The sequence below is a fragment of the Mustela erminea genome, chromosome 8 (assembly GCF_009829155.1).
Source record: "Mustela erminea isolate mMusErm1 chromosome 8, mMusErm1.Pri, whole genome shotgun sequence".
Classification (NCBI taxonomy): domain Eukaryota; kingdom Metazoa; phylum Chordata; class Mammalia; order Carnivora; family Mustelidae; genus Mustela; species Mustela erminea.
In genome coordinates this window covers 1,525,186-1,543,432 of record NC_045621.1, presented here as the reverse complement: position 1 = coordinate 1,543,432, position 18,247 = coordinate 1,525,186, and positions in this window count along the sequence as shown.

The window sequence follows — 18,247 nt, the reverse complement described above, 5'->3', positions numbered from 1 at the left end:
AATCTATTTCTTAAGGAAAGGCTTTTTCATTTTTATGTCAGGCAGCCTATATTCCTTTCATGTCAGGCATCTGGAAAAGCAGAGACTGACTGAGGCACGAAAATCACCCGATTCACTCCAATAAAACTTAACAGTTTTATAAGAAATAGACAGTTTGCAGATATTTTATGATAGCACTTTCTGAGGCTTATAAACCACAGACAGAGGCTTAGATCAAAGCCACAAAACATGTTGAGGTTTAGCTTGTGCGTGAGTTTATCCAGAAACAACGGAAACATGATATCATTTCACATCAGGGAATAAGCCAAAGTGGAAACAGCACGATTTCGGTGACAGGTTCAGTCTGTGATCATGTCACGCAAGAAAAGAGGAGAAAAAAATAAATTGTCCTGATTTAAAAACAAAAACAAAAAACTGTACTTCTCCTTGTGAAAAATTACCATCAAATTGTGATCCACACGTTATCATCAAATGGTGATCTGTATGATCAGAGAGAAATGACCAGAATAAGAAAACCCACTGTTGAATATATTTTATGCAGTAAGTTGGAGGCCTGTTTTCCTTTTCTCTTTCTTCTCAAATCTCATCTTTTGATATGAGAGTCTCAGGTTTCACGTCAGGCCAGCAAGTATTGGTAATGATTAAATGTGTGAAGTCGGCTCTAGTGTCTCCAGAAAACCTAAAGGACTGTTTTGATAATCAGCACATTTTATCTCTCCCAACCAAAAAGGTAAAATCATTTCTCTTCTTCCAATGAATGACAAGTACATTATTTTGTACACTGTTGAATTTTTCATACAGATTTTCATTTTACTCTCAACAAAATCCAGGTTCATAAAGACCAGGTCCACATTTATTACTGACACATTCTATTTAAATCTTCTTGGTTTCTTTGGCCCCCAAAGCCAGTTCTTCGTATTCTGTGTTCCTCACACTTTACCATCTGTTCCTCTACTCACTCTCCTCACCGTCTTCTCTCTCAGCTACGTCAGCAGAGATGCACCGTCCTTCTGGAAGGGAAAAGAAAGGCATGAAGAGGTTAAGTGATGTTCCCAAAATGTCACATCAAATTAATGTTGGAGTTAGGACCAGGGGACTGTCTCCCTAACCAGACCCAGAAAAGAACCAAGGAAAATTTGTGAAGTAGTCACGTACATTCTTTCCCAGGTACATAGAGCTGATCTGGGGTCGCCTCATCTATTAAACTACCCAGAACATCCTAGAACATTTTTTATTGAATTGTACAGAGAACATCAACAGTTTCTACCCAAATCAAAATGGAAAATGCTTAAGAGCTTCACAGAGAAATTCTGTGCTCCTCTATGGTGGTTGGACACAATATACAAATCAAAAGTCAAGTCAAAGAATTTGTGCTTGTTTTCTTCTCTGTGTTTACAGTAACACAGATATTTCAGTTAAGTATTTTTAGATACGCTGCACTTGACTTCTTTAAAACTGTAAACTTTCAGTACAGTGACTAATACATCACTATTCAACATTTACAAAAGTATATTAGATGAACTTGTCAACAAACCCCTTCTCTCTTCTTCATATGTCATATCTTTTTTTCCAAATCTTTTCCCCCTTCTCTCTCATTTAATAGTTTCTTCCACTGGGAGAGTGATAGGTAAATTCATTTGAATTAGGTGCTGCGAACTGCATTTTTATTTGTAGAACAGAATTATTTTACTTTAAAAAAATGAATTCTAGAGAAAGAAATGAATTGCCAATGGTAGAACATCAAGGATCATGGGTTACAACTAAGGACTCTCAAGTTCTGTTTACTTGAAATTCACATAATTTCGTTTAAAAAAAAAACACTCAGAGGTGGAAGCCTGGTTGAACAGGTAAAATCCAGAAGTAATTCTGAAGCACCATAAGGGACCATCGGGGAGCATCCGCTGAAGCACTGTGAGTGGGGACGGGGTGGTCAGCATGACCTGCGCTCGCGCTAGCGCGCTTACCAGTCCCCTGTCCTGTGTGCGCACGGGCTCTCTGTTCTACTGTTTCCCGCGCTGGAGCACTGATGTCTGACTTGCGTCACTTGGAACGAAGCCACTTCCTCCGATCTAAAAATGTGGCACACTTCCAGCATATTTGCAGGACGATTTTTAGTACAACAACACTATTTGGTTTTAAGGTAATAAAAATTAAAATAAAAGTAATTGAATCCATTTTTATCGTGACAGAGACCCTAGGAAGGAATACGTTTCATCCTGACTGTATTACATTTAAACTGAGGCACACAGAGTTTAAATAAATCCCCTGCAACATACAGCGCACCAGTGGCCGAGACGGGGTTTCAACTCAGGGTTTAGATTCCTAGAGATTACTGCTTGTGATACTGTCCTATAACTTCTACCCTATTGTCATCTAATATTATACCATCGCCTCTGATGATCAAGTTAATAATTGTGAGTTAGAAAAGTGGAGATCGAGATTTTTTTCTTAAACTCCTAGCTTTTTTTCTGGCGACAAATTTACTAAACTGGAAACTGGAAGACAGTTCTCTATTCTAATTCGGCTCTGAGACATTGTGCCCTTAAATTCCTTGTGCTTCACTTTCATTGTCTGTATAATGGAGTTTTAGAATCAATGATTTATAATTTATAATACTTCATAAAGCCCCTCCAGCCCTCAAAGCCAATTCCTCCTTTGAACCCCACTCTAGAGAGTGTGACCCTCCATTTTGGTAGTCACCTTGTCCTTACGGTGGAAAAGTTGAGCTGGGATCAAAAGGGTAGTCGGGGAAAGGGAGACTCAGAGTCATCCTCTCTTCAAACTCTGGTCACGTTTTGAAATAGGCTAAGAAGGCAGACTGGGTTTACTCAGCACTTGAACATATCTGCCGTGTAATGAATCAGAGCCTAGATGTACCTTAAAAGTTAAAATGCAGATGAAATGCCCATAGAAGATGCCGATCTTGGATCTTGAGGGATGTGTAGGGTGTAGATAAGCAGAGTAAATAGGGAGAGGATTCCACATGGAGGACAAGATCCTGGGAACAAACACAGATGCAGAAATGAGAACCATGTGTGTAGGGGCTGAAGGAGGGAAGCTGAAAGATACCAGAACAATGTTTTCATTTTGGCTTATCTTGAGAAATACCACTGGATAGATAAGTCAAAGTCGAGTTGTAGAATTTATTAAATGTTGGTTATCAGTTATCAGGGGCTGCATAAGAGAGCACCACAAATCTTATGACTGGAAAACACACGTACATATTGTCTCTGAGTCCGCACAGGTTAGCAGTCAGGCATGGCTTAGTGTCACACAGGCTGTTGGCGGGACCTGCTACCCCACTGCAGACTCAGGCTCCTTCCACACTTACTTGGGTGTTGGGAGATTGCATCGCCTTGTGCTTGTATGGCCACGGCCCCAGTTTCTTGCCAGCTGTCATCCGGCTTCTCTGTCATCAACCCGGAGTCCCTCCTTTCCCAGGCCCTCTGAACTGCAAGTTTGCTGCTTCTTAGCAGTCAGTTAGCAGAGTGTCTCTCATGCTTTGTCTTCTTTTATTGGGTTCACCTGACTATGCCAGGCCCACCTGAGATCTCTTCCTTTTGATTAACTCAGAGTCAGTGGATTAGTAGCATAATCATGGGAGCGATACCCCATTATGTTCACTGGCCCTGCCCACATCAAGAGTGGGGGAATGTATGGGGAATGTGCACTAGAGGATGGAAATATTGAGGGCCCTCTTAAACACCTGCCTACCAGACTGAACACTGGAAACATTATGTTATAATAGGATATCCTCAGAAGTTTATTGCTCTGTGTGATAATTTTGTGATGCAAATCAGGCATAGAGGGGCATATCATCATAAAGTGCTCGAGATTAATGCCGGATGGTATGGCCCTCCTCTCAGATGCATTCATGGGGTTCGGGCATTCATTGTCACGCGTGTTGGTAGTGTTGTCACAGCCTAGGAATCACTTTCTGCAAGGGCATGACCTCACCTAAGACTTCACCTTATCCTCCGGGAAAGCTATTTCCAATGGTGAATCCAAACAGGAAGTACAGAGTCTCCCAGATTCATTCAGACATTTTGGAAAAGCTCTTCCAGCAACAGAGTTCCTCTGGGATTATTTGAGGTCTTTGTTGTGATCGCATCTCACTGTAATTCCGACCGCTGCCTGGTCTTACTTCCCTCATTCGTTCACAGACACTGTTGTTGCAAATTTACAGCACACGCTGTTTCCTCATGACAGGGACCTGCGACAGTTGATAGAGTGATGGGCCTAGAAGGCAAACTCTAATGGGAACTTGGAGGAAGATGTCTTCCGGCAAACCAGTCAGGACCAGTCACTGCGAATGGGCTGAATGCTGATGTGGCTTCAAGGGCAGAGCAGAGCGGCTGATGAGCCTGATCAAGCGGCGAGGGTACCTGTGCCAGGGAAGGCGCGGCTGGACGCAACAGCGCAGGTGTGTACGTGTTTAGAGAATGTAATATGTATAAGGACTATGGGATTAGATGTCTGTTGATTGGGTACTGGATAGATAAGGGGAAAAACCCAAAAACAAAACAAAAAAAAACATGGTTGACTAAAGGTGATTAGTCAACCATTAAAGACAAACTCTGAAAGCCAGAATGTGTGGGCACAGTGTGAAGAGACTCATCTCATTCTGGAGAGAAGAAAAAAAAGAAAAAGAAAAAGAAAATGAGAATAAGATTCAGGATGCAAAGGGAGGCTGGCTCCAGAAACGGTTGTGTTCTCAAATCTGGGAGCCTGTTACCCAAAGTCAGGGCTCTGACTGGGAAGAAATGGGAATCGGAAACATGGAATTGGGTGCATGGATAAATGCACTCCCCAACTTGAGTGATCGGGTCATCTTGAACCTTTCAAGCCTACAGAAAAGTCCCCATCTTCCCTGTTAAAGGTTTGTACGCTTCATTTGTTTTTAGAAGTCAGAGGAGTCTTAAACCGGCAAGACTAGCAATAGATATCCTTCTTGGGGTGTGTGCATCCATCTATCCCCTGGACCACCAGACCCAAAACTAGAGTAAAGTCACAACATAATTTGGCAAAGGAAGTTCTGAGCTTGTAAGGTAGGAAAGGAACTACATCCCCAAGATGCTTCAAAAACTTGACCATCTCGGAATCAAAGGAAAGAAATGACAAATTTGGATAAGTGGTGACTTACTGACGTGAGAGCCTGCTGTACTGTAGGCTTTCGCAGCCTGGAAGGACAGTGCTGACACGTGGTGAGGCGGTTTCTGAGATGAAAGTGACAAAACATCTTCTGTGGAAGATGCTGAAGTAAGTTCTTAAAAAAGACTCAGAGAAGTATCGCTAAAGTAGAAAATCTACGTAAAGCTAGAAAACCCACCAGCTACACCCCTCAAATCACACAGAGTAGGCTCCATTTACCAGGGTGATAGGATGGTACTTGTTGGCGGAGACCAGCCCCGCGACAGGATCAGCAGTAGCTGAACTCTAGGTTGATGACAGATCGTGTTCATATAGAACTCAGCTCACAGACTGCAATGGGTTGGAAAGATTCCAGATAGAGTTCAAGCGGAGGCACTTAACCATCAGGAGAAAGTATTGCAATTATTATAACAAGCAACAAGTTTGGTCAGACAAGCAGAGCTCCTTGGCCTAAAAGAAGCAATGGAGATGGTGGACAGAGTATGGCATTCTTATGGGCAATGTAGATGCTCAGATAAGAGTAATTCAGCCTATAGATATATGTCTGTTGTCAGCTAAGAAAAATATTATTCAGCCTATATTTCTAGACATGTAATGCTCCTCAAATTATAATAATACAAATTGAGAATGGGTCATCAGAAAACCAAGGCCAGCTATCCCCATAAGATTCCATAATCCTTTGTCAAATGTGGGAATTGAACAGGTTTTCAGAGCCAGATCCCATTCACACGGAAGGAGAGATCAGATCCGCAGGAATAAGCATCCTCCCTACAACACTACATCAAACGTATATGGGAATGATACTCCTAGAATTTCCTCCAAAAGATCTACAGCTAGATATTTGAGCCATTGTACATTGAGGAAGGGAAATATTTTGAAGACATTGAAGACAGCTGGACACAAGATACCATCATAGACCCTCCATTAGGGTGAGAGTGTTTTCAGCTTGCTGATTAATGATTTCCTGGCCAAAGTTAAACTTGTAATGGGTCATTTGGGATTTTGGTCAGTTCTCTGTAACATAAATTTATAATCTGAATGAATGTACTTACTATTAGACAAAACACCACAATTTATTCTGTGGTCTGTAGGGTCAGAGATATTGCAGTGGAGTAAATGAAGTGAAATCCATTTAAACTATACCCTCCTCTTCTCCAGGCAAAATAGTAAATCAGAAACAATGAATATTAAATTCCAAGAGAATGGAGGGTGGGAATGGCATCAATTAGTTCCATCCTTAGTGACCCAAGAGATGCAGGACTGATGATCCCACAGAAGTGTGAATCAAAGGATAGTGTTTCTTGGAGTTGCTGTGCTAGAACAGAGTAACTGAATCCCAGGTAAATGGGGTATGTTTCCATCTGGAGAATAGATGCTTTTTCATTCTACTGCCCAGCAAGACGGGCATGACAGATAATCCTCAAAATGGGCAGATCTTTGATGACGTGCTTAGCCATCCACTTACAAAAGAAGGTTGTCCTGTGACAATTCGTATAAACAAATTCACAGCCAGTGGTGAGTGGACTGGTTGGTTGGTCAGAGACACAGGGAAAGACTGGCGAATCGGGAACAAGGATATTTGGGTTTACGGCGCATGGATAGTGCTGTGGGCTTGATCATGTGAGGATCTTGTACCGTATGTTAACACCGCCAGAGAGCAACCACATGCGGGTGGCAGTAAACGTCCAGGTCAACGTAATGACTTGTCCATCGCCAGCTTTTGCCTTCAACACAATGAGAACCAGAAAGGAGTAGCTTGGTGACAGAGACAATGCATATGTCCCAAAGCCTCGGCTCTCATACACTAAGGCTGATCTAGCCACTGCCATTGCCAAATGTCTCATCTTCCAACAATAGAAATCATCCCACATTCCCTGCACAGGCACCATTCTCTGAGCAGAAAAAGTGACATCTGGTGTCAGGTTGATTATATTGGAGCATCACCACAAAGGCCTGGCGATTCATCTTTTACTAAAATTGATCTGTATTCTGTGTATGGTTTCCCTTTCCCTGCCTGTGAGACTTCAGAACTTAGAAAAGCGTTTGTTCTATTGATGAAGAATTCCTGAGTAACAGCAGATCAAACCAAGCACAGAGGACAGTGTAGTGAGCACGTGGGCTCCACGGGTCGGAACACACACTGCATCTCAAAGCTTAACTGCTGATGGGACCGTGTCCTTTTGATAATGGGCGAAGGCCTCGATCTGGAGAAGGTTCTCTGTGAGCAGGAGAGTCACCCTTCACCACAGAACACAGACCTTTGACCAGTGGCTGTTATCCATGATAGTCACTCATAGGTCAACTAGATGGAGCTGTAGCCATGGACTGTGACCCCCACTTACAGTTACTGCCAAGGACCCGCATGAGGGCTCTGGTCGGGTTTTGGCTCCATGACTTCGGAGGTCTTGGTTCCTGACACAGCAGTGCGTCGACAGGGAAGCAGCAGGAGCCCCAGACTGCACCATCCGTGTCGCACGTATTACACGGCTGTGCATCTTCAAGCAAGGAAAGGGGTCGCTATCTGGGCGGGGACAGGTGCCCTCCACTGTCGGGGGTGGAGGGCCACGACTTCCCCTCGGGGTCCGATGATCTACTGGGACACTGCTTGGTAATTCCCTTGCTGTTTGGTTGTTGAATAAACAAGTGTAGAAGCCATAAACTAAAAAAAAAATACGTATCACTTCTATAAGGTACTCAGAGGCCCAGCCTCCTCAGGGACAAATGTTGCGCTTGCCCCTACCCCAAGCACCTACAGGAAAGGAGCTGTCTGCAGGCCAGAGCCCAACGGCAGCAGAAGGCATGGCTAGGCATCGTTGGCTTCGTACCCGGCTGCCATGGGGGGGGACTCTAGGTGGTTTTTTTTGTTTTTGCTTTTGTTTCTTTCACTCATCTTTCTTCTGTCCTTTTTTTCATGAAACAAAGACGAACCAAAATCATGGAGGAACTACTCCCAAATGGGATAAACCGAGATGGCCACATCGTTCCATGAGGATGTTCCCAAGGCACCGTCGTTCCCAGTGGCCAGAATCGTCATGTTCTTCTGGCTCGGAGCTGGGTACTGGTTGCAGGGGGACGCCTCGCCCAAAGGACCAGCAGTGTCTGGAGTGAACCACATGCAATTGGTAATCCATGAGCGGGCGCAGCCCCGTCCTTCATCCAGAGAGTCTCCGAAGGGTTCTTAGTCCTCCCAGACGTCCCGGCTGGACGGCGGCGGACACGGTGCATCCCAGGTCAACACGGCCTGTGGCCGGTCGGCGGCTCTCACTCCTGCGCGGGCATCATCAGCAGGAGCAACCCCCGGTGACCCATCGGCCAACAGCCCGCTCTGGGCTTTCCCGGGGATCCGTCTTACCTGCTCACGACCCCATCTTCTCTGCTTAGCACGTGTTTAGAGCACGAAGCAAATTTCCTCGTCAGCCCGACTCACCTCCCTCTGTCTTACTTCCCGGAACGGAGGTCTGTCCCGACGGGCTGATTCCTGGATTGGCCTACGCGCTGGACACACTTTCTTCCAGGACCCCGGAGCAGGGGAACCTTTCCCGGTCGTGTCTCCCGCAGGGCACGAGCTACCGCACGGCTTCCCTTTCGTCCTGGTCTGGACGCGCCGGGGCCCTGCTAGGTTCCGGGTCACACGCCGCCAATTCCGGACACCTCGCGTCCCGTCCCCTTGTGTCGCGCTGACCCGAAGCGCAGTTGGGAGTCGGTTACCCCAGATCTTTCATTCTGAGAATCCGTCCATGAGCAGTTCTCCGGTTTCCTCTTCTACCCAAATTCCACAATTCTGCCTCAAGAGTCCGAACTTTCCTCTAACTCGGAAGCAAGGTCAGCAACTCCGTGGTCTCGAGCCTGGGAATGTCTCAAACAGCAGTTCTCATCACACGTAATTATAACACACACACACTGCGCATGATCGTGTGTACGTAACGTGTGCACGGTACGACGATGATACAACAGTACAGAACACACACACGGCAGAGTCACGTGCGACAAATAGGAACTTGAATCGGGCCTTTAGTGGCAGGTCCGACACCGACGGGCTACTTACTTCCCGGATTCAATGTGATCGAATACTTGTGAGTCAACTCTCAAATCGCAATACCCTTTCAGAAAAAATATAATTTTGCAGATACGAGGAGCAAAACGAGGAAAAATGATGAGCATAAGGAACACAGGCGCTCACTAGTCCTCACCAGACCTTTCCATTATAACGAAGGTCCGCAGACAGGCGCGTCGCTTACAGCCGCTGTGGGCGGGCCCTCGCGCGCCGGAAGCGGAAGCAGAGGCCGACACCGCAGGCCGGAAAGCGGTATCTGCGGCCGGACCGCCGCGCCGCCTCAGGGACCGCGTCCGCGTCAGGAACCGCGTCTGCGTCAGGGACCGCGTCTGCCTCAGGGACCGCGTCTGCGTCAGGGACCGCGTCCGCGTCAGGGACCGCGTCTGCCTCAGGGACCGCGTCTGCCTCAGGGACCGCGTGCCCGGCCGTGACGACCGCGTCCCCGGCCGTGACGACCGCGTCCCCGGCTGTGACGACCCCGTCCCCGGCTGTGACGACCGCGCCGCGGTGAGGGACACGCCGCCTCCGCCCGGCGCGGTCCCGGGTGGACACGCGGGTCCCCGGCCGTCGCTCAGCGCCGTCCGCGGCAGGAGCCCCCGTCGGCGGCCCGGCCCGTCCTCCCGCCCGTGCGAGCGCGAAGGGCTCGTGTCAGCGGCCGGATCCACGTCCTCGCGCGGAGCTCGCTGGTTCCCGCTCCTACTTTTCTTCACCGAAATAAAACAACTGTGCTCCTCCCGGCACTGGCTGTGAACGAATGAGATGACGAGCGTTTACATTCATCTTGTGAAGCTGTTTTTCCTCTTTTTTGTAGCATTTCCGTCCATGGCGCCCACGTGTACAGCCTTCCCTTCCGCGGGACTAAATACACGGGGCGTGTCTCGCTGTGGGGCGCCCGGGCTCCGGCGGTGGAGCCGCTGCCGTCGGCTCGGGTCATGACCTCAGGGTGCGGGGATCGACCCGCGTCGGGCTCTCCGCTCAGCGGGGAGTCTCCCTCTGTCTCTCCCTCTCTCTGCCGACTTGTGATCTCTGCCTGTCAAATAAACAAATTAGATCTTTTCGTAGATAAATACCTTACTACTACTTCATCCCCCAGGGTCTGTCTTTCCCGTGGACAGACATTAGCCCTTACAGTGAAATAAACAGGGTCTTTGAAATAGCGCTGGTTTGTGCCATTTGTGACCTTTCTACAACGTAACACAAAAATGTCGAGTTTCTACCGAGTTCCTATAAAACTAATGCCCACTCGGTGCTGGCTGACTGTCAGCAGTTCTGTATTTCCGATGCACTCCGACCCTTCTCAGACTTCACAGGCCTTTCTTCTTGTGGCTCTAGGAAAAAACGGGCACTTCCACAGTTGATTTCTTCTTATACCTATATTTTGCCTTTTTAACATTTTGAGTGTTATATTGATAAAAAAATTAGACAGCAACCATATAGATTATCACATATCTCAAGGAGTTCTTCAGATTTTCTTAAATACACTTGTAAATTCAGAACACTTTTAGATTCACAGAAAAATCACCAAGATAGAACAGGGAATTCACACTTTCTGCACAACAATGTCCCCATGAAGAACATGTTTTGGATTTGTTATAAATAAGGAATTAATACGGATGCATTAGTAGTAACCAAAGTCCACAGATCACTCAGATTTCTGTCGCTCTTTTTTCTGTCTCAGGGTGTCATGAAAGGTATTTTGGTTGCTTCCAGTTCTCAGCAATAGTGAATGAAGTTGCCATAAACATACAGATGTGGGTTTACGTGCAGACCTAAGTTTTCAAATCAGTTGGAGAAATTCCTATGAGAGTAGCTGCTGAATTCAATGATAAGACTTTATTTAGTTTTGCAGAAAATTGGAAAAGGTCTTGCAGAGGTGGTGCTCCATTTCATATTCTAACCAGCAACGGACGAGCGTTTCTGTCGTGCTCCATCCTTGCCTGCAATCCGTGTTTCCAGTATTCTGGATTCTAGCCAACTAGTATTATTGAATACGGAAATTCTAACAGAGATGCAAATATCATCACAAATAGCCAAATCTCTAGCTGTTTACACAGTTTTTTTTTCCTGCGAGTCATTAACTAAGTCAAAGTCCGCTTCAGAACCCTTCACCATCAGCTATTTTGGGACAATGAATGCACCATTAATGTTATCTTGATGCTTGAATGTAATTTTTACTATAAAAAGAAGTTAGAACCCAAGTGGCAACTAATATTCTTTAAGACATGGTATTAATAAGTCAAAAAAATTAAAAATATATTACTACACAATCCAAAAGCGCATCACATGATTTGATATTTGAACTGTGTATTTCAATAGCAGAATATCTACAACTTGTGGCGTTTACAGCATTCAACCCACTTATTTTGTGACGCTTTCACATCTATCGGAATAGAATTATAACAAGAGGAGTCAGGAGTTTCTACAAATTGCTCCTAGCATCTCATGTGCACTGGGAGAACCTGAGGTTAGAGCAGTTGACAGTGACTGATCCTCTCATCACAGAACTGGAACGTGAATTCTGCTCTACAGAACTAACCCAGTGGAAGATACTGGATAAAGTTTCTCTCAACAGTGTCACGTAGAGAGCTAAATTATAGAGGATCAAGAGAGCATCCTTTTTATGGGCTAACTAATTTAGAAAATATTCTGTAGAACAAATTGGCATTATGCAGGATTAGGAAAGGTACGTAACAAGAAAGAGAAACTTATTTAGTGAATTTGTTTTACAAATTCTTGACCTAACAATGAGCATGTTTTATTAATGTATACGGCTTCATTGTATTCTTCCGTATTTGGTGTTTTGTTTTGTTTTGTTGTTTTTACCCGAAATTTGAAGTTCCTACGAAAGCTTAGCCATAGTGGGTCTGTCTGCCTCATCCTAAGTCTGTCTGGAATAGCAGAATATTTATGGGAATCACATTGTTTTATACTTATAATTGCCTTGGCTCTAATTCCTGTTAATTCACAACTAGTATCAAGTGTCAGGTAGCCAAAAATAACTAAAAAAAATCTGAATAATTATGTACTTTGAATGAGAAATAAATGTTAACATGGTGGCCTGCATTCTATAGGAAAAAGACGTGTGTTGTGAGTCAAACTCATTTAGGCAGAATAGAGCTATTTAGATGCAAACCCCAGTTTGACTGCAGGTATAACAGACAGGGTTTGCGACTGTTCTTTGTTTAAGACACTGTATCTAAGAAAAATAAAAGTCATTATGAAGTTGCCATTCAACACTGCTTTAGAACCACACTTCTGCAGTTTGCTAATAACTTCTCCATATTATGCTGATCTGCAATTTTTGAAACTGTATTTTTAACCCACATAGTTGGCATAATTTCTAAAGCAACTGCTTTATTCTGGGAAATCTGGCTGCCATGATTCGTGGTTTGACTACAGTATTTCCATACAAGTAAGTTCCCACTGATGTACTTGTGGTTTCCCATATCCCAAAAAGTATTCTGTGATGAGTGTGGGATGGAGAAGACTGTGCATCTTACGATAATCTTTCTGGCCACATAGACAGACCACAATTTGTATCAGTAATCTTGACATTTTGGCAGGCATAAGTATACATGATTCTTGCCAATATATATTTATTATTTATACCATTTTCTTTTGATGTTTTAGCCTTTAGGAAATGAAAGAAAAAGAAATATGTCTCTAAAACAGCTCCAAAATTTTCATTGAATACCCCCAACTACTTTAACAATTGCCTTAAACCAAATTCAGGGTCACATTTCTAGAGACTTCAGTTCGGTATGTCTATGTGGATACGTATCTCTTGCTGGAAAGGAAGCAGAGAGGGGAGATCAAACCTGGTGCAGAGATTCCACTGGTTCCTTCAGAATCCGTGCAGTTACGGGCCATGAAAGGATCAGTGAAGGACAATGACTTTTTTTTTTTTTTTTCTTCCAGTCTGCATCCACCCCGGAGAACAGACTGCAGTCAGCACAGAAGGACCTCATCAGAGAGGTCTCTGAACATAAAGCAGCTGTCTTAAGTATTAAAAATGTGACTTCAGTTTTCCTCTTAAATACCATCCCAGCTGACCTTTTGAAACAGAAGTTTCTCTCTGCTTGAAATTGCTCATTCTCCAGAAGAACAATAATCAATTAATGCGTTTATTTTAATCTTGCTTGGCCTTTCTTGAGAGCAAGCACATTCCAAAATAGTTCTGTGTCCTTTAAGTCCTAGATCCATTTTCTCATTTGACATCCAAAAACTGAACTAGCTGTCGTGAATTTCCTCATAGTTGTTGGAGAGAAAGGTAAGTGGTATTACATGCAATTTAATATTATATATTGTGTGAGAGGAGAAACACTTGAACATGGAAAATTCACAATGATACAACATGTTTCCATGTATTTTGTTTTGTTAGTTGTCAGGCAATTTTCGTGCATTGCTTTTGGGGACATTTTTGTCTAATTTTGCTTTGACCTTCTAATTTTTAGTTGGGGAACAGTGCGGGAAACAATCTGGTTTTGATGGAATCCCAAAGTTTTGTAAGTGTGTGTGTGTTCTAAATAAGCTCAACTAGGTCATATGACTCATGCACTTTCCATGGTCTCATTGACTTTGTTTTATGTCTACAAGCTTTCTAATTAATTTTATTTGGTCAGATAGACATTCTTGATTGCTTCTTTCTGAAAAAATAAAAATCAACTGTTTGCTAAGAAGGAGGTCCTGCTGTAGAGTTTTCAATAGAATATCTTCCAAAGGTTTGTACAGATTCGATCAATTTGCACAGCAGGAACAAATCCTCGAGCCCCCTGTGGTTTTGAAGGACAGCTGTTGTCTCTCATTTCAGCTCTGTGATTAAGGCTTACGGCAGGGTGCAGAGAGATGAGAAATACAATGGCTACCTTTGGAAGATTAAATAGGCATGCTGGGGATTTTTACATTTTCTGCATATTCTTTTCTTTATAGGTACAGGAAAACAACAACAACAGCGACTTCACCAAAAAGCTACATAAAAGAGTATAGCTCATATGTCAAAGGCAAGTTTTATTTGAATATATTTCAAGGAAGTATTCTAAAACTCACATTCTCACATACAAAGCTTCATGATAAAACCCAAGCGCATACAAGCAGGTTCCTATAAAATCCAGAGGAATAACAAATTCGCTGTGAATTTAAATGCTTCTCTTCATGTAAACATATTTAAGAATACTTGTGTTTTGATATTTCAATATTGTACTATCTTATACATTTCAGCATTTCTTTGCTGGCGTTTCAAAGTCTAGTGTTTACTTGGAAAGAGGAGAGTCCCCAAATTCCTTTGAGACATGCATCATCTACCTCGAAGTTATCCTGAAAATTTGGCAAGCCATTAATATTTTGGAAGAAAATCATAGGCCCATTTCTCCAGAGTAACTATACGCTGTGATCGGTGTTTCTAAGAGTAGGAAAGGTTGAGAAAGCAGAGTATCTGAGAATTACCCTTTTGCCTTGCATCCAACTTTATTAGAAGGACAGAATTTTGTATACAAATCTTGAGATTATAAACACATACAAAGGTTGGGACACTTTTGTGGTCTCTGCTGTCCCCTTCTATAAGACTGTTGCCAGCCAGATGCACTATTTACCTAGGAAACGTTGACTCAATATTTATTTCAACTGGTATGTAAATAAAAAATGAAATATGTGGTTTCTGTGACATTTTTTGGTTAGTCTGGAGGACTTTGTTCCTTTCTTATGCCAAGAATAGCTAATGTCCATGAACTTCATGAACCCCATTAGAGGACTCTCCCAAAGTCAAAGCTCAGATCAGAGCTATAACTGTGACCGCAGCATCAAAGTAGGAAGTTTAAAATCCGAGTCCAGGGCTTCCCTCCGCGTCAGTCTGAGACACTCTAGAGCGGACGGTTTAAGTAATCTAATTGAAAACCAGTTAAACATCCAAATAAGCTATGGTTTAGGATCGAACTCAAGTGATTCCAAGCAATACTTGTTAGTCTAACTGCCACATGATGAAACAATTGGCCAGCTTACTTTCAGGTATTTTCCTTTAGTTCCTTTTATGTCAAAAAGGTGAAAACTACAGGCATTACCAGAGAACTAAAGGAAATTAAAGAGGAATCATTGCAGAAACAGCCTGTTGCATAAATGCATCATACGAATCACTTTTGAGCCCACAAAGGGTCCAAACTGTCTGAAGAATGAACGGGTCGGTCCAGTATCTGTGTGCAGCCCCTTGGCCAGGAGTGGGTTCGCTGACATCTCCGAGTGTTTACGACTCCCCCTTCATCACCTGTCTCCTCCTGTTCCCTGTACTGTCTGGCACAACCAAAGATGCTTTTTCTTTTTTTCAAATTAAAGCAGATACCAAGAATAAAATCAATGAAGAACTGAATTGCTAAATGAAGCATGAGTGAGTCTTTGCGTTTGTCTGTAGCAGAACTCAGTTTTTGCTGAACCTTTGCCAAAATTTCCCAGCACACACTTCTTATATACACATAGCTACCTAATACCAATTATTTAATTATTTTAATCGTAAACTGATTTTAAGAATTAGATAAAAAGGCAAAATCATACAAAGCATTGAAAAATAATAATTTTAAATCTGTCCCAGAGTTATATTAATTTTTTTCAGCTATTAGTAGATGAGTCATAAAATTCTTTTATTTTTTCCTTTCAAAATGTAGCCAAGAAACAAACATCTTTCTTTGCTTTCTTTGCAGGAAAGAACCAGTCTCTGGATTATTTCCAGGCCATCCAGACAGCTATTTCAACTGGAACAAGTGACCTTTGGAACAGACTAGAACACAGCAGCCTAGCCAGACAGAGAGGAGGGAGTAGTCAACTGGGAAGGGCCCCAACATGCCCTTGTGAAATGTCATTTGAAGTAAGAGGACAATAAAAATTAAGGACAAGTAAATGAGCTTAAAAATATTTAAAACTAATGAAAACTGTGTGACAATAATATGGGATTCAAGGAAAGGTACAGTAGGAGTTAACACACACACTCAGCAACTACAGTTCTCCATTCCCTTCAGTATAAGGAACATCTCTCAGTTATAGAATGTTCATTGTTAAATCTTCACAGCCTCTTTGAAAACGCTGTAATCATTGGTTTTCCCTCACTCGGTTGGGCCAGAATTCCTTGGTTTATGATTCTATAGTGGTTGTAGATCATCTCAGAGAATGGCCAAGATCTTTATTCAGCAAATTATTGCTGCAGTGAGATAAAAGTTAAAATCATAGTGAAGTTTTCATCAGAGAGAACAAAGTATTATCTTCTAACATTTACTTGGAAGGCATATGGTTCTTTTCTCTCCTGGAGAGCTTAAGAAGTTTTAGCTCACATCATTAGCAAGAAGCATGTTGCTAAAGAAGTATTCAACCTTTACTGAGTGATTATGGACAAAATGTTGTGCTTGGCACCGAAGGATATAAAAATGTCAAAGCAAACTTTTCTTCAAGACTTTTGGAGAATAAATAGAGAAGTTTTAAAAAAAAACTTTATTAAAATATTTTTAAAAGATTTTCCAAGACAGTATTTTATATATTTTTGCAAAATCTATTAATAATTCAGTAAAGGACAAATTATCAAGAAAATGCTATGGGATATCAGAATGTCCTATAATAAATTACTTAATTAGGTCCACTGGGTACTGTAGAATCCTTTTACAAAGGTGACTCCTACAGCTTCTAGCCAGGTTTCCTTTAATGAAAACAGCACTACTTAAAAGCCTTAATGCATAGTTCAAGGTGCCTATAGATAGACTTGCATGTAAACTGGAAAAGTCTGACTCAATGAATGTTGACTACGCATCTGAACGAATGCCAAAAATGAGGGTAAGGGAAATAAAGTAAATTTTTCCAAATTTTTTGTCATATAGTTATGGTGGTACTATTTTTTTTTTTAGATTTTTATTTATTTGACAGAAAGAGACACAGCAAGACAGGGAACACAAGCAGTGGGAGGGTGGGTGAGGGAGAAGCAGGCTTCCCCTAGAGCAGGGAGCCCGATGAGGGTTGGATCTCAAGACCCGGGGATCATGACCTGAGCCGAAGGCAGATGCTTAACCCACTGACAGAGCCACCCAGGCACCCCAATGGTGGTCCTATTAACTGACATGAAACCCAATGTTAATGATATAGAAATTCCAGTATTTCCATTTATTATGTAATGTCAGAAAATTTTGAAATGAGACTTTAAACTCAACTTCTTAAGTATGCCATGTTTTTCATATTACTTAAGTGCGGTTCGGGAAGTACTGTGTCTTAGAACCCATGAACAGAAATGGAAGGAAATGAATCCAGAGAAGCGTAATGTCTTCTGCTATTTAAATAATATCCATATTTCATAAAAATTTATTTGAAAGGACTTAGAAGACCAAGTTATTTTAGGTGGTCTCCTTATTAGAGTAAGGAAATCCACTTTGGATGAATCCAGAGAAAATAAGTTTTATGAGGGGTTTCTAGAAGTGGGTCACATTTTGTCCTTAACAGCAGATCAAGACATGGACCAAGGAGGGCTCCAGGCTCAGCAGCAAGGCTGGCTTCTTCCTCTTCCACCCACCCCCACTTGTGCGCTCTTTCTGTCAAATAAATAAGTAAAATCTTAAAAAAAAAAACAAAAGACAAGGAACAAGTATTGAAGAGCTAAGATTTTGTCCCATTTATGAGATGGACACTGACGGAGGAGGTTCTTGAAAAATTTATCTGAGCTCATCTAGGAAGGAGACGACACAAGTTAGGCTCTTCCTGCAGGAGATACGGGGATCTGAGCACAATACGAGGCACAATACGAAGCACAATACGAGGCACGCCCGTCTCCTCAGGGTGCTAGCCACTTAGAAAGGGTGTAGTTTAGGTGGAGTCTGAGATTTAGTTGTCAAAATTGAGTCCAAGATTCTCCAACTAGTTTAACAGAGGTTGAAATCCAAAATCATGAATAAATATTGAATTTGGAACTATATATATGGAAACACTGGAACAGAAAAATATCAGCAGCTAGTTTTTTTTCACGGTTAAGTAACATCAAAAAGAGTTAAAAAAAAAGAAACATTCAGAAACGCAACAATGCAAAATCTA